The following is a 14,595-nucleotide window of genomic DNA, read 5'->3' on the forward strand; positions in this document are numbered from 1 at the left end:
TTTCTCAAATGCTCAGAGACGTGTGTTTTTCTTACATTTCCTGTATGTAGTAAGCGTAGTTATTCCCCATGTCACCACTGAAGAAGCTGAGTCTCCTATGGGGAATGTACCTTGCCCAGGACTATATCACTGATTCATGCATCCTAGATTCCAGAACCACATCATCAAAGCTTCCCAGGTGGGAAATACCTGGCTGAAGTATCAAAGAGGACTATCAACTGCAATTAATGAAAGCCAGCAGGATGACTTGCAGGGGGCAGGGAAGAAAGAGCATTTTTATCATAAGAATGTAGGCGCTTGATCTGAAACACACACAAAAAAGGAAACATAACCAAGTCCCACCAACAAGCCTAGGAATATTTATGTTTAGAACATGCCCAACATTCTTATGATGAAACGCCCTGAAGCTCAGCCAAATACTTCTCCAAAGGTGACCTCTCGCATTATTTGGGGACTTCTTAGAAGTAAAAATTCTCGCCCTCCACCCCAAACCTACTAAATCAGAAAAATAGATGAGGTCCAGAAGCAGTGGCTTTTGTTTGTTTGTTTGGGGTTTTTTTGTTGTTTTGTTTTGTTTTTAAATCCTTCCAGGCACTTGGTGTTCTAGAAGTACTCACTTAGGCATCTCTAGCAATGGGTACAAAGCACGGGAATGTGCCAGGCATTGAATTTGGAATGCTTTCAACAAGAGATAGTGTTGGGTTGAGTTTTTTTTTCTAAGATTTATTTATTTATGTGCATTTGTGTGTGCCTGCATGAGATTATGTGCACCATGTGCTTGCAGGTGCCCTAGGAGGTCAAAGAGCTTCAGAAGCCCTGGAACTGGAGTTGCAGGCAATTGTGAGATCTGAATGCTAGGAGCTGTACAATGATCTTCTGGGGAGAGCAATAAGTGTTTATAACCACTGGACCATCTCTACAGCCCCAAAGACAGCTTTTTAATTGTATCTTCCATTTGTTCCTCTCTGGAGTTTATTTCTTTCTCCATTTACACGCTTCTGAACCTCCCTTCCTGTCCACTGCAGGCAATGTGACTAGAGGCACTTAATAACATTATATTATTTTAAGTCAATGGCCCAAAGGAGGACCAGTCCCTCCTCCTACCGATTCCAAACCCCCAGGGGCTGAATGGCATGAGATGTAGGTTCCTATTCCTGGTCCTATCAGCTGTGATCAACATACAGATGGCAGAGTGGAGGCCAGGACCACATCACTGTTACCACAGAGGCTGACATAGAAGGGAAAGAAAAAAAATTGAAAAGAGAAAAAATTGAAAAGTCAAACCAACCACTGAGCCCTCACTATGGCTGGTATGCATAAAATGTGCATACAGATAGGTAAGAAATGAGAATGCTCTATTGAGCCAGCACACAAACCAGAATTCAAGTGGACATTGGCTGGGGAAGCGTGCCCATGTTGGTGCTAATGGGCATCAGAAATAATCTTACTCTCCTTGAACTAGAGGAGACACAGTAAACAGTCAATCCATCTGGTTTGCAAATTCTCTCCTAAACAAGCCTACGCAGAAGATTCCTGGGGTTAAATAGAGCCAGCTCTGTTTTCTTAGAAGGAGAACAATGGAATGTGGGATGTTGGCCCTGCCGCTGGCCAAGCTGGGTCAGAGGAAAGGCACAGATACATTCATTAATGTTTTGCAAACCCACCCGGTCCACCCACCTTCTTGCCAATCTTCACTCCACCGTGCGGGGGAAAAAAAAGCGCAAAGTTGCTGAAGAATGATTCAGGCTGAAGTCGATGCTGATCTGGTCAGATATTCAGAGAGACTTCCCGGTAGGTTCCAGAACACCCTTGATGCCTTTCTGAGGAGGAAGCTTTTCCAGTAGGTGCTGCTCCAACTACTGCTGAGTTTGCTGTCTCCCTTCTTGGAGCTACCCTGGAATAAGAGCCATGGGTTTGCTTACAAGAATTCTTGTCCTTGGAGTCACGGGAAGAAGAAGTGCTGTTAGGTATGGAACTGGACCGTGATCAAGCCTTGGGGGACCCAGCTGGACCTGGCAAACTGAGTCATCTAAACTCCACGGTCTTCCATCTCCTCCACTAAAATAGGCATTGCAGGGAGGTTTGCCTGTTTAGTTACACCTCCCTCTCCAAGGTTCATAACAGTGAGGCACTGGGATTGCTGCCTGCTCACCAGACACTTCCTTACTTGACCAGGGCTCAAAACAGGCCAGAAAAGGACCCAGGAAGCAAATGTCAAAGCCATCCTGAGGACAAACAGGTACCTGCCTTGTTCATTGGATGACACCTCCACTCCCTTGACCCTTTCTGAAAGCAAATTTCTCCAGTAGCAGCTTGAGTGGTGAGTGGAGTCCAACATACAAACCTACAAGAGCAAAGGGCATCAGATCTTTGCCACAGGCTGTGGCTACTTGACAAGTCATTAAACCTCCTTAGCCTTCTTTGCCAAGAGTCCATATAGCTGAGCAGATGATAGATCTGTCAGATGGCCACAAGTAAAGGACCAGATAGCGGCAATTCCCTCTTGAATCTTGTCAGCAACATTCTGAGGTCTGGAGAAGCTTGACAATGTTCCAAGATCATATAGTTACTGCACAGTCCCAGGGGAAAGCCAGCTCTCTCTGATGCCCACATAGCTCCTAAGCCTCGTTCTTCTAACATAAGCAATCACACACTCCAATCTCTGCCTTGGAGGACGGTGTTCTGTGTCTGCCGGGAATGAGGAGGGTCAGTTCAGGGAAAAAGAGGCAGGGAGACTGGGGTCTGAACATCGTTCTTACACAGCCCACCTGTTCTTGACTCCTAGAAAAATCAGACTCAGATTTGTAGCTCCTTGGAAGCAAATGTGAAGACTGACAAGATCTTTGAGGTGTGCTGTCCCAGCGTGCCCAAGACTGTTCTTCTTCTTTCCTACTTTCTCTTTTACCACGTGGTTTCCTGGAAATGCTCTTCATTGTGTTCTTTTGAAAGTGAGCTGCCTGCAGGTGTTTTATAAAACAGGTAGATGTTCCATTGGGAACTCACAGACGAGAGGCCATCCTGCGGACAGGAAAGCACAGACACTGTTCAGATTCACCCCTCGTGGGCCCACTTCCCTTTAAGAACCTTCTCATTCTGCAAGGGGGACCCTCGCCCGCTTCACCTACATTTGGGTATAGGTTATAGAGGAGGCCTGATGTAAGCAACTGGAATTTGGAGAAAAGAATCAGTCAAGCTGCTGGGCCACCCAGGGGTGTTCCCATCTTCAACAAATGTGGGCATGGTGCTCTACCAGACGTCCTGCCCTGTTCCCAGTTCTTGTTGGATGAATTTCAGTCTTGTTAAACCTGGGACCGTAGCCTAGGCTCTCGGTGCCAGCCCAGAAGCCCTTAGTTGGCTGATAGTAAATGCTAAGGGGCAAGAAGGAGAAGTCAGAACTACCTGGGAAGGCAAGTACTAAGGATGCTTGCAGCACTGCCCTTTCAGGTCGGTGGATTAGAACAGAGGTAACCACGTCCCTTGGGGGAGGGACAAAGAGGGACTTCCATTCAGAAAAACCTGTATTTTCCCACGTGACCATTAGCATTTCTAGAGAAAGATGATGCTCCCGACCCAGGAATTGGCTAGCCATCGTCTTTTGAAGAACAGGTCATAAATCCAAACCCAGTGGCAATGGCCATATAGAATAATCACCCAGTAGTTTGTGGCAGGCCCGCCATATGGTAGACCTGTCCCCATCATGTAGTAATTGAGATGCTTATTCTAGTGTTATTAACTGAATTAATAACTCATTAAATACTTTCTCTCTCCACTTCTCTCTGTTCCCACTATTCCATACTTACCACACTCTCTAGCTGTGGGCTTCAGTGGGCCCAGCTGCTTTCAGGGAAAAGACTAAGCTCGTGTTTGTGAAAGAGTCCCTGCAAACTTGGTTGACAGGCTAATAAACTGGTTCTGAGACCCCCTTCGTTCTCACGTGCATAGTCTACCCCTGCGGCACGGGCACCCCGCGAAGTCCATCTTCCCACAAAGTCACGTGTAAGCCCAAAAGCCCACAGGACTCTGGAGAATCCAGCAATGGGAGACCCCGGCAGCTGAGCTGTGTAGAATCTCCAGTTAGAAAACAAGTTAGCAAGAAGAGAACTTGTTCTGTGTCTCCCCGGTTCCTCCTAAAGCTGCTACCCACAGAAGACGGCACAAGTGTGGGTTTTCATTGTTGGCAGCAGCTCCCTGCCCAGCCCACTCGGCACAATTCCTGGAAGACACTTTGTCAGGCACAGCCTATGCAGTTCGGCCACTCCAACCAGTATCTGTGGGTACTGCGCACCCACTGCTTAGTCAAATCCATCCCAGCAAGGCCCATGCATGGCCAGACTCCTCACCCACCTCAGACCTGAAATGTATGGTCACCTTGGAGGACCAACAGGTCATGAGTTCTCATATTTCAGCACAGCGTATTACTTGAACTGGGTCAAGAAATCAGAAGGTTAAATATAAAGTGCATGGATTTAATAACAATAAACAGGCTGGCAGGGATACAAAGCAGGATTGTTTACACTGCTGGTAAGAATTTAAAATGCTATAACTTGACTCGGGGATGTAGCTCAGTGCTAGGACACTGGCTTGGTATGTGCTTGGATTCAGCTCTGGCATTTAAAGAGTAACTTACAGTGTCTCAAAGGGGGAGTGACAGTTTGGCAATACATTAATTTGAAATGTCTTTAAAGTCAAACTGGACCTTAAATCATCGATCTTACTTCTAGGAATCTCTTCGAAGGAAGGAAGACATACTCAAAGACCAAACTTGTTTATTTGTAATATATTAGTGAAAAGCTGCAGCAAGCTAAATATTTAAAACAGAAGATTGATCAAATAAATAGTATGGCTTATATAATGAAATACTATGCAATCTTTGTAAATTACATGGAAATATATTTATAGGTTTAAAATGTTTCACGATGCTTAGTTCAACAGGAATGCTGGTTGCAAAAAACATACCTTGAAAACCCTTAGATGCTGCAAAAAGACATACAGTGCAAATACAGCCTTGAATTTATTTATTATTTATTTATTTGGTTTTTCCAGACAGGGTTTCTCTGTAGTTTTAGAGCCTGTCCTGGAACTAGCTCTTGTAGACCAGGCTGGCCTTGAACTCACAGAGATCCACCTGCCTCTGTTTTCCGAGTGCTGGGATTAAAGGCGGGCGCCACCACCACCCAGCCAGGCTTGGATTTAAATGGTTGGATTTATGACCACTTTTCATCTTTTTTACTTGTTCCTCAGTATTTTCTCACTTGTATGCAATAAACGTACATTATGTACATAATAACAAATAAAATACATTTTACTTTTCCAAAGGTTGCCTGTGTGCCCAGAAGTGAGTTCAAATCCCAATCAGGCCACTGGTGCGCAGAGGGGCCCTTCAGGCTCCACTTCTGCCCAACCTCAGCTTCCTCATGTCCTGGATGGGGCTAGTGCATTCCTCTAAGGGCGGCTGTGAGGTTTAAGGGGGAGGGCATAACCAAAGTGTGGCCCAGGACACACACTGAATAATGTTTTTTCCTTTCCTTCCTATGAGTATAAAATAACTTGGGCATAAGACTTCACAAGTATGATGGTGAGAGACAACCCTAATCAGGTAAAATATCTGAACTGTCTGGAGAGGTGCTGAGGATACAGCTCAGGAGTAGAGCACTCCCTAGCATGCCCAAGGCCCTAGTTTCAATACCCAACAATAAGAACAATGAACAGAGGCTTGTGTTAAATACCGGTCTTAATAACTTAGATCAGGTCTTAATCTTACCCAGCAGGAGGCCAACACCCCTATCATTAGTCAAGTTAAAAAGGCCGGTTGTGTTACCCAACCCCACCAGTAGGTGGGGCCGATCTCTACCCGGTGCCCACACAGCCAGTCACACAGCTCTTTAGATACTGGCCACTGGGCATCGCTGTCTGGAACACACCCCCATCAAAACCGACTGCAAACGTCCAGGGCTTCCCTCCCCACATACTCCTATCTCACACCACTTCCTGTTAGCAGCTCCCCCCCCCTCCTTTATGACCACCCCACCCTGCCTTCAAGACTCACTCTCCCGAATGAGACCCCCTCATCCATAAATGGGATTCTCTATCAGAAACCCAGCTGGAATTTGCCCTGCCTTTCCCCGCTTCTCTTTCACTCCTCCAACTTTACGACTGCCTGGTAAACGCTAAGCACTGTGCTAGGAACCAGTGAGGAATCACGCACAGGCCCGGCTCTGGCACCCGCCCAGCCCGGAGGAAACAGGCTGTCACGTGACACCACTGTGTTGTAATAACTATTATACTGTAAAGCCAATGCACGCTAACAAGGCCAGCAGCTGTCCTCAGCCGTTCATAAAGGTGAACGGTCCTCACAACCTAGCTCACGAGCCAGAGTAAAATCACTCCTGTTTAACAAGAGAATGAAGCACGGGGAAGGTCAGGAACTTGTCTAAGCACAGGCTCAAAATAACCAAAACTGTATTTGGAGTGAAATTTTACACTCGTAAATTACCAAGAAGCCCAGGGTGGCGGTGCACACCTGCAATCCTAGCATTTAGGAGGGAGAGACAACACTGAAGTTCAAGGTGAGCTCAAAACCAGCCCAGGCTAAGTGAGACCGTGACTCAAAAGCTCGGCGCTGGAGAGATGGCTTAGTGGCCAAGAGACCTGCTACACTTCCTGAGGACCAGAGTTCTGTTCCCAGCACCTACCATCCCTCACACCAGCTCCAGAGGATCTGATGCCACTTTTGGCCTACATGGGTGCCAGGAACACACAAAGTACACTTACATGTATGCAAGCAAAACAGTCATACACATAAAATAAGTATTCTTTAGGTATGACTTCAAGATACTCAGGGAGGAGGGGGCTGGAGAGATGGCTCAGCGGTTAAGAGCATTGCCTGCTCTTCCAAAGGTCCTGAGTTCAATTCCCAGCAACCACATGGTGGCTCACAACCATCTGAAATGAGGTCTGGTGCCCTCTTCTGGCCTTCAGGTATACACGCAGAAAGAATACTGTATACATAACAAATAAATAAATAAATATTTTTTTTTTAAAAAAAAAAAAGATACTCAGGGAGGAATGGCGCTTGTCACCCAGCCTCATGAGTTGAGTTTGTTGCCAGGACCCACATAGTAGGAGAGAACCAAGTATTGTGCGTTGTCTTTCAACCACTACACATGCTTTGTGGCATGTACATACATGCATACATACATGTAATAAAAATTAAGAATGAAATTAACTATGAAACAAAACATGACTCCAAAGAGCTATATGGGTTATATCTAGTAATGTCTGCTATATTATAGATTAGAATTTAGAAACATTATATGTATTTATTAAATTTTACATAACTAATTGATCCATTACATGTCAGTCTAAATGATATTTATAAATTAAAAGCTACATAAAAATTCTTGAAAAAAGACTATATTGTCTCAAGTGTTTATAGGTATCTTCAATGTCTGATTATTTTTTCTTTTTCTTATTTGTGCTACTACAGATTGAATGTGGGGCTTTGCACAAACTAGGCCGGTGTTCTACCAATGAACTACATATATCCCCAGCCCTGATTCTGACCAATTAGCTAGTAAAATAGACTCCTGCGTCTTACCTTCACTCTCTTTTGTGGTTCGCTATTTGGTTGCAGTGTGAGAAAAGGTTCGGCCTCACGCAGAACTGTTGGAAAGGGAAGGATGTCTGGCCAGACTACTCGTAAAGGCAGATACCCCACTTGGATAGCCCGCCAAAATGTGACGAGTGCTGCTTTCTGAAAGGCTTGCTGCAGAGCGGAATCTGGAACTGATGGATGTGGTCTGCATGTGTGTGTCCCTTCCAAACTTCATGTTGAAACGGAGCCTCCAATGCCTTAGTATGAAGCAGTGAGACCTTTAGAGGGGATTGGTGATCTTGTAAAGGAGCTGGAGGAAATCATCAGGGCCTGTTTAGGTCTTTTATAGTAACCTCCCATCACTATGGTGAAAAATCTGCTATGAATAAACATTGTGCAATAGGAAAAGGATTGTTCGGACACAATGTTTTGGAAGTTTTAGCTTATCATCTAGAGTCTCACTGCCTTTAGAGCTGTGTCGGGGCAGCATTATCATGGTAGGGAGTGTGTGGCAAAGCAGAGGAATCACCTCGGTCAGGAAAAGAGGGAGAGAGGAGGGTTGTGATCCTCTGTCCTCTTCAAGGGCCTCTAGTGACTCTAAGAACCCCTGCTAAGTCACACCTCATGAAGGTACCAGGTTGGGGATCAACCCTTTAACTCATGGGCCTTCAAAAGACTCTTAAGATCAAATTATGCCACCCTTCTTCCTTCAGTGTCTCTCTCTCTCTCTCTCTCTCTCTCTCTCTCTCTCGATCTGCCAACTACCCAAGGACAAATAAACACAGTGTGACTCTAAACCATTCTGTCAAGGGAAAATTACAGTTAAAAATATAAAGTTCAGCTTCCACTCAAGCAATCTCTCCAGCTTTTGTATTTGGTAGTCAAGACTTTAATAATAATATATAATATAATAATATATATATATTTACCATTTTGTCACAGAAACCAGTGTGGCAGTTCAGGGGTTGTAGTAACCTGGTAACCATCCCTGCAGGCAATACCTTTCTACCAGTACATTTTTTTAAAGATCTATTTTAAATTATACATGAAATGTGTATCTGCCTGTAGGTTTGTGCACAGAGGAGTGCAGGTGCCCACGGAGTCCAGCAGAGGGCATCAGATCCCCTGGAACTGCAGTTACAGATGGTTGTGAGTAGCCCAACACAGGTGCTAGGATCCAAACTCGAGCTCTCTGGTAAAGCAGGAACACACCCTTAACCAACTCTCGGGGACAGTACCATTACTTTGATTCAAACTAAAATGTAATGGTTTTATCTTTGATTTTTTTTTTTACAATATCACTTCAAACATCACCTCCCCCTCCCCCCCCCAAAAAGTGCAAATAGGAATTGTATGAATTGCTGATCAGTGATGGACTCATGGAAGTTTTCTGGGTCCCTCCAGGGACCAGAGGCCATACTGTGAGAATAGCAGCTTCATGTTATAATATGACCCAGCCTGAATCCAAAACATCTTGTACCATTGCTGACCTTGAAGAGCCCTTTGCCACACTCCTCAGAGTCCTTGAACTGCAAGTCCTAGCTTTGAAGGTTCACTAACAATCTAAGGACCACCAAACCAGACCCGGCCTGGATTGGTTAAGCCTTGGTTTGCCTCCCTTAGACACGGGTTGGGAAGGGGATGAGACCTGGCATCCAGAGCCCATGGCTTTTACCAGGCACGGTACACTGTCCAGTGACAGTTCTTACTGTCTCTACTTGTCAGTGAGGAAACTGACGTTGGGGAGGAAGAACTCCACATAGAGCTGTCCAGCGTGAAAACTCACGCGGCACGTCATGTTTCTGTCTGTTCCCACACTCACTTCCTGCCTGTCTGATTTTTCCTCCTCCCAGCGCCCCAGTTGCTGAGGTTCTAGCACGCCTGCCTCACTGCCAAAATTTCCTGAAATGAGAAAGTTCCCAGCACTGGCTGGCCGCTTGAATCTCCCAGTGTCTGAGTTACTAATGGTCACAAATCACTCAGACTTTGGAAACTCTGAGCCACGTCAGTCCTTGGCACACACAGTTGATGAAATTGACAATCTTTACTTCGGCTGTTGTTCACAGTTTTGACGACTAGCTCCCGCAGGCTTTCCTCTGGGGAGCATTTTCATCTGAGCTGTAAGTTGGTCATCCCCGTCTGTGCTATACAGAGAGGTCGACATCCTCTGGGCCCTGTGGCGTCCCTGGAAGAGCAGCAGTTACACAGCCGTGTGGCAGGATACCAGCAGGATGAGACTCACATCCTTAAGACTCAGCTTCAGGAAAGTTCAGCCCAAAATAAATCTGAAGTCAAAGTAAATAAAGCATTAGGAATATTTTGGGAGAGCAATTCCACAAAGCTGCGGGGGGGGGGGGGGGGGGGGGGGCGCCTGCAAATAGGATTGTCCAGGGTCCTTGCTGTAGGTTCTGTCCTCTGATACATCTTGTTAAATGCTGGTTCCTATCTGACATTTGTAAGGGCAGGCATGAGCCATGTTTAGGAAAATTACATTGTATCTTCAGAGGGAAGCGAGTCCCTTAAGCACTAGTTTGAGATAGGGCCGAGAGTTTGATGAGGTCTCAAGGCTATGATGATAAAAGCAGGCTAGAAGGAGTGTGTAATTTGTGCCAAGGGGCCTGGAGAGGAGCAAGCTACGCTACTGAGTCACACAGGGCATGCTGGGTAGCCTTGGCTCCACAGAGCTAGAGGGCAGATGCCTGGAATCTTTATGATTCCACAGGATGGCAGGAGAAAACCCTCCTGCACAAGCGGCACAGAGAAGGGCTGTAGAGGTGGCTAAGGGGCTGGGTATGTGCTCTGGTTTGCAGGACTCTGGGTTCAATTGCCAGAATAAACAAAAACAAAAACAAGGCTGGAATGAGATAACACTCGAACATTAAGTGTTATCTGAATGTGCACTTGTTAGCAAATCAAGCAGATCTATTGTTGTGACTAACGCAATCCTGTAACCTTCATTCATCCAACCAAAATTTAATTAATGTCTATTATCCCCGCCAGCTAAGTACTGAGACAATTAGAATGATAAGAAACTGGCTTTTCCCTTAGGATGTTTTCAAGTTAGTGGGAGCCCTAAGGATAAAATAAAGCGATCAAACAGTCTGTTGGGGAAGGAGGTGCTGAGAAAGGCTTCCTCCTAACAGTGAAAATGACCTTAGCAGGGCCAGGGAGATGGATCAGTGTGTAAAGGCGCTTGCGGCCTAGCCTAACTACCTAGTTTGATTTCTGGAATAGACATGATGGAAGAAGAGAACTGACTCCTGGAAATGCCCTCTCACCTCCACATGAGTGCCAAGCTCACTGCACATATGCCTCAACCCTAAACAAATAAATAAACACATGAGTTAAGATGCTAAAAGAAAAAAAGTAAATTGACCTTATTGAAATCCCAGAGAGAAAAGTTCTGGGATTTTGACAGGTGAAGAGAGTTGTCGACTATAACCCCCAACAACTTATTTCAGTCTGCATTTATCGCTTCACTTAAATTCCTTAGAATTTCTGGACGTGGTGGTGCACACCATTACTGCCAGCACTTACAAGGCAGCGGTAGGTGGAGCTCTGTGAGTTCGATGCCAGGCTGGTCTACATAGTGAATGCTAGGCTACGCAGGGCTACAGAGTGAGACTGTGTCTCAAAACAAATCAAGACAAAAAAATAAACACCTCAGGGTAGATAGAACTCTAATGGTCTTTATTTAAAGGTGAGAGGCAACAGCTTGCTGGAGTTGACTGAGACAAGCAGTCTGAAGCAAAGGTGGAAATCCGGACGGCACAATGTTTAGGTTTGGAGACAGACCTGGGTTTGAATTCTGCTGTGGCGCCTTGGACGAGTTCCTTAACATCTTAAGATGTCTGCATGAAAACTCAACCGTACAGCTACCCAAACAAATCCTGACTATTGATAATACCAGTTGACATGTCAGCTGTGGTGGGGGAAGCCTCACAAGGCCCAACCCTAGACGGGGCACTACAGGCAATCAACGGCTGCTGAACGAATTGGCCACCTCCAGGGACAAGTGCACTGACAGGTTATCTAGGCCCAAGTGGTCTGCCTATGCACATTTCCCTACCAGCCACACTAAATTGACTCAGTAGGTTACACACTGTATGCAGATGTATGTGTGTCTATGAAACAATGACCAGAGAAGATGTTAGGAGCTTGAGAGTGGGTTGGGGCAGAGGAGTTGGAAGGGAAGGAGGGAGGAGAGAAAATAATGTAAATATAGTACTCAAGTATAAAATTCTCAAAAAAATAAAACGCACACACACACACAATCGTACCTTGTGGATAGGAAGAGGTTATGAGAGAGAATGACGCTATCAGAGCACCTGGCACAGAACATCTTCTTTCTCTGAGATCAAGTAGGGCATCTCTCGTCCTTCAATTCCCCCAGTGTGTACTTCTCCACACCCCTGAAGCCTTCATCCCAGCTGCTGCCACGTCTCACTGATGTTATGGGAGGACTCTGGATGTTTGCACTGCTCCTCAACCAGCTCTGCTTGAGTCCAGTCCTTCCATAACAACCAAAACTGCTTTGCAACCCACGGGGACTCGTGTCTTTGCCCTCCTCCAGCCCCTCGCTTGGCTCCCTCATCTTCCCATGCATCTGAGTGGCTTCCAGATCTCTAGTATCCAGCCCTCAGATGCCTTTCAACGTATCCTGTTCCTGCTGTTCTCAGATTCCACGTTGACCTCTGGGACTTGGAAGGTCCTTTTTCTACCTGAGGTACCACATCCCTGCTGACCCTAAGTTTCTCTTCAGGCTAATGCCCCTTCCTTGCAATGCCTTCCAGACATGTAGGACTTCTCAGCTTCTTCTAGCAAACAAGCCATGATTCCCTCCCTTCCTCGCCACAAGCTGAGCCAGATTCAGTGCCCCATTTCATGACCTTCTCCTTCCATTTCCTCCACTAGCACCCACTATTGACTTCTACCTCTATGTATCCATCACAAAACAGAGACCTTTAGAAGCCCATACTGTAACTTTTATCCATTGTCTGCTCTATTTGAATGAACGCACAGCTGGGCCCGGTGGTACTTGCTGTAACCTCAGCTACAGGGTGAAGCTGAGGCCAGGATAGCTTAATGAAACCTTGTCTCAAAATAAAAAGTGAGAAGGGGTAAGGGTGCTACTTAGTAACAGAGTGACTGCCTAAGTGGAGGGTCCATATTTAGGGAGAATGGGAGGGGGGAAAGATGGACAGATGGATTAATGAGTGACTTTCCCCCCAATTTTCCAAATGGTGAATGCAGAGATGAGATTCAAACTGAAGTCAGAGCAATGGTCAAACTCATCTACTCCCATCATCCTGGCTGAAACCTAATTAAAACCTGAAGTAGATCTCCCAGCCCCAGAACAACTTCTCCCTCCCAGGTCTTCCCACACACATCCTCTATGACATCTCTGCTTAACTATGGTCTCCCTTGGGGTCAGGAAATCATATCTCTCTTGAGGACTGAAGGACTCCTTCTATTGTACAAAATCATTACTGTTTGGGCAAATATCGGCCCCTCTGACTCAATTGACATCATTTTGTCATGACACTGTGATAAGCAGGGGGCTTTCCTGGGTCCAGAACTCTGGCAAGAGGGGTTGAAGAGTGGGAAACACCTCAATTCAACCCAAAGTTCCTGGAATTTGGAGCAAATGTGTGTGTTTTTCTTTCTTCTTAGTCATTCAGATTCATTGAGCTAACCCTTCATTCTTTTGTCAATATTTGTGAACTGAAAATACGACAAACTGTCCCCTGTACGGTTCAAAGTCTAGACATTGACTGATGGGACCAGGAACAAAATTCCCTGGGAACAAAAACCACAGATTTCAAAACTGGCTATAGAGTAATGGGTTTCTGGCTTTGGAGAGCTCTGCCTATGATGGGAAGAGTACTCTGTCAGCTGAGGAGAGATCTGGCGCTTAGCGCCATGTGGTCCCAAGTGATGAAGGAGCTTGAACGCCACAATGAGCAGTAATAATGCCTTGTGTTGAGGGCACAGCTAACGGGTCCTCTCCAATCCCGAGGACTAGGAATTCTACAGCCAGTTACCAGTGTTTTAAAACTATCAACAGAGAAATGTGAAGAGCTGTCACTACTGACAAGGGGCCCAGCGTCAGAGATGTGTTCTCATCCAGGTCTCTTTGTTTTGTTGTCCGGAACCCTTAACCCCACCCCAGGCCGGGCGGTGGTGGTGCACGCCTTTAATCCCAGCACTCGGGAGGCAGAGGCTGGTGGATCTCTGTGAGTTCGAGATCAGCCTGGTCTACAAGAGATAGTTCCAGGACAGGCTCCAAAACCATAGAGAAACCCTGTCTCGAAAAAACAAAAAAAACAAAAAAACAACAACAACAACAACAAAAAAAAAAACCCACCCCAGGGTCCAGCCACTACTGCCTTTCCCTGAGTAACGAAAAATCCTTTGTCCCCTACACCTCTGATCTTTTCTCTAGGGCAACCGTCTTGGAATAAGCAACTCCAGTCACACCCATTTTGTCTTTGCAGCTGGCATTATTCCTGCTTCCTCTCGCTGATATTCAGGTCTCTCTCAACCCTTGCTCTGGAGGCAAGCCAAGTTCGCCGAGTCCACTGATGTCCTTGGCTCTGCTACAGGGATTGGAATTCAGCTTTTGTATGCTGTTGGTCACTGGGATGAGGTGGGTGTGAGGAGAGGCCATCAGATGAGCCCCAGCCTGACTCTTCAGGCTGCGTGTGGGCAGTGATGCCCTTGCTCTCATTCACGGAACCGTGTGAGAAACAGTGGCTTGTGTGCCTGCTGGCATCTGTGTCGTGACCTGGAGGGTCACTAGGGTGAGGAATGGAACATGTCTGCCTTTAGGAGGAGGACAGAGCAAGAGGATCCGAGACTCGTGGCAGGAGCCTCAAGGGCCCAACATCTGAAGCCCGCCCACCTTCCAAGCTCATGGCTATGGGGAGCCAATAAACTCTCTTTACTGCACAAGCCAGCGTGGGTTAGTTTGCTGTAACTCATCACAGAAGGCCTCCTGG

General features: G+C 46.2%; 1 long non-coding RNA gene across 1 annotated transcript in view; it reads right to left on the bottom strand.

Annotated features, from left to right (window-relative positions):
- LOC121448839 overlaps window positions 1-1,761 on the bottom strand; it is a 48,507-nt gene extending 46,746 nt beyond the window's left edge. Inside the window, exon 1 of the long non-coding RNA XR_005974393.1 lies at window positions 1,678-1,761. This is a non-coding gene — a long non-coding RNA (uncharacterized LOC121448839). The remainder of the gene's footprint in view (window positions 1-1,677) is intronic.
- Between the last annotated feature and the right edge of the window lie 12,834 nt (window positions 1,762-14,595).

The sequence above is a fragment of the Microtus oregoni genome, unplaced genomic scaffold (genome assembly GCF_018167655.1).
Source record: "Microtus oregoni isolate MIOR12 unplaced genomic scaffold, Mior012 000005F_ref0000423, whole genome shotgun sequence".
Taxonomy (NCBI): domain Eukaryota; kingdom Metazoa; phylum Chordata; class Mammalia; order Rodentia; family Cricetidae; genus Microtus; species Microtus oregoni.